The sequence below is a fragment of the Molossus molossus genome, unplaced genomic scaffold, assembly GCF_014108415.1.
Source record: "Molossus molossus isolate mMolMol1 unplaced genomic scaffold, mMolMol1.p scaffold_m16_p_13, whole genome shotgun sequence".
NCBI lineage: Eukaryota > Metazoa > Chordata > Mammalia > Chiroptera > Molossidae > Molossus > Molossus molossus.
Window position 1 is genome coordinate 37,432,958 of NW_023425348.1, and position 2,972 is coordinate 37,435,929.

Here is a 2,972-nt window from a genome sequence, read left to right on the forward strand (position 1 = left end):
TGTTATTTCTTACCTTTTTGATAATAAATAAGACATAACAGGTGTGAGATAATATCTTGTGGGGTTTTTTTTGAATCCTTACCTGAGGATATGTTTCTATTGATTTTTAGAGAGAGAGCAAGGGATGATGGGAGGGAGGGAGAGAAAGAGAGAGAGAGAGAGAGAGAGAGAGAGAGAGAGAGATCGATCAACGTGAGAGAGAATTATCAATCAGTTGCCTCCCATACATGCCCCAAATGGGGATCAAACCCATAACCTAGGTATGTGCCCTGACTGGGAATCAAACCCACAATCTTTTGGTGCAAAGGATGATGCTTCAACCAACTGAGCAACCTGGCCAAGATTATTGTGGTTCTGATTTACAAGTAATGTTTTCTTTTTCTTAGTTTTACTTTCAAGACATTGTTTTATATTTTATATACACATAAATGTTTCTTTAGATATTTATATGACAGATCCAATATTTAGAATTGATTCTGAGGTTTCTGTTAGACTCAGGTTTCTGTCAGGTTTCTTCCGACAACCCGTCTCAGCTCATAATATCAGTAGTGGGAGTCACTTAGTGGTCTTCTCTAGTCTACCATCAGTCTAACCAGTTCATTCATGAAAACCCATGTTGAATTTTTCTTCTTTGTAAGGCCATCCACGTTCTTTTGGCGAGACATACTTATCCTTTAATTCATTGGCATGTTTACTTAGCCCTTAATTATTTCTTCTTTGTTAACCTATCATCTGCCACATAGTTTGTGAGGCCCTTGATAGTAAGAATGACATCTTACTTTTGTGCTCCCAAAACCAATCTGCCTCCTGTCATACAGAGAGAGACAAAATTGGGTGATGGAAGAATAAAAGAGTTAGAGCCAGCCAGTGTTTGAAATTAGCTTTTACTGTGGGACCTTGGCCTGATTACTTGACCCATTTCTCATGAACATTAAGACAGGATTAAATGAAGTAGTGCGTATAAATGGCTAGCACATTGTAGATATTCACTATGTGTTTGATGAATACACATGAATTACCCTAATAGAAGAATCTGTTTTTAGTGATCATTCTGGTATACACTTTAAAAATCATGTGAAAAGTTACAAATTTTTTTCCTTTAGAGCCACAAATAAAGAAAGCTGGTCCCAGCTTGCGCTTGTCAAAGAAACATCAGCCTCAGGCTATTTGGTAATGATTCTTTGCAAAGCACTGTCTGAGGGGCTGCTGGAGTTATTAATTCTGTTGCTTCTCTTTATATAATGATCCTTTTATCACATCAGTTTTGCTGAGGGAGGTACAAGAGTGCTGCTTGATTATTCCATCTGGAGCTCATTGCACTGGGACCTGGAAAACTTGTCACAAGGTGCCAATTATCTCTAAGCACATCCCCAGGTTCTCAGAGTAGGTCAAGGAATTAACATTTGTTGTACCCAGGGGCATGATTTTGACCAGGAATCCTAACACCATTGACTAGTAGGTATGGAAACATGTGCAAACATTTATGTAAAGTATGATTAATTAGATCAACACATATGTTGTGAACAAGTGACATGTAATTTGAAACAGGGACTTAGAAAAAACATGATATCAATACTCCTTTCCTTAGAACTTTTCAGTATCTCCCAATGGTCACCAAGTAAAGTTGAAATTGTTAAGACTCTCATTTGAATCACTAAATGACCCACCACACCCTACCTAACCAAACTCTTCTCCCACTGTTTCTTCTTATATGATTTGTGCTCCTACTTCTCTACATTTTTTGCTACCCCTGTAAGTGCCCATCACTTTGCTGTCTGTGAGTTTTTACTTAAACAGAATTCCCTGCTTGGAATGCTCCAGTTCAACCCATTTATTTTTATACCCAGCTCAAATATTACCTTTCTCAGGTAGCCTTCCTTGATCAACAACTAAGAATTAATATTCCACTTAGTTATTGCATTAAAAAAACCAAAACATTTTTATAGTGCTAGTATGTATCAGGTATTGAGCCAGGGGTCCTGATTACTTTCAATAAGCTCAGTGTCATTGGGAGATAAGATGAAGTGTTATGAGAGTGTGGAGATTGGAAAACCAGTCTAGCTGATCTGTCGAGAACACCTACCTATGATTTCTTCAGTCTGGTTTTCCCCCATGGGCTAGTTTGGGATTATTTATAGTATGGTGTCTGAATTCTAAAGGTGAGGAGAAAGGTTATGGCATATTTTCTTTTTTTTTATTGGGAGGTCACATAGCATCATTTCCACTGTTTTCTGTTGTCAGGCAGTCACAAAGATCCGCCCAGGTTCAAAGAAGGGAACACAGATCTTGCCACTTAATACAAAGAGTGCCAAAGAGCAGGTGGGCTGGACACGTTATGGCTATCTCAGAAAATAAAAACTACCACATAACCCCATGTTATCTTCTGTTTACTTGCCCTTATACTCCTTAAGGAAACCCTTAAAACACAAAGGGTCTGTGAATTTGTCTCAAAACTTGTACAAATTAGGGTTGCTATGGAAACTGTGCTCATTTTGGAGATGGACTTGGGGGAGAAGACTCCTGAGGGATGGGATGGGTAGTTATAGCCTCTAGGAAGGGAAAAGTACAGAAGCTGAGCAGAAAGAAGGAAATGAACTCAGGGGCAGCCCAGACCTGACTGGGGTTTTCTATCAAGGGTTAATATATTAAACCTTGTTTATCTTAATTTAGATGTGAATAATTAATTGCATGGCAAAGAAATAATGAATTTTTGCTTAAGTTTTATTTGTTAAGCTTAAACAATCAATTTGAATAAATAAATAACTAAAACGTAAGCCTTATTGATTAAGCTTTATTTACACTTGGGTGTGAATGGGCTTAAACGAGCTTGCTTGTGACAGGAACTTTATAGTGTTTCAGAGCATTGTAGCTCAAGGGCTGTGGGAGGCATTCAGGCCGGGTAGTTCCTTGGGGTTGGGATTAGAGGCAAAGGATAATGTTTTGACTTCTGAATCCATTAGTAAATCTTTTAG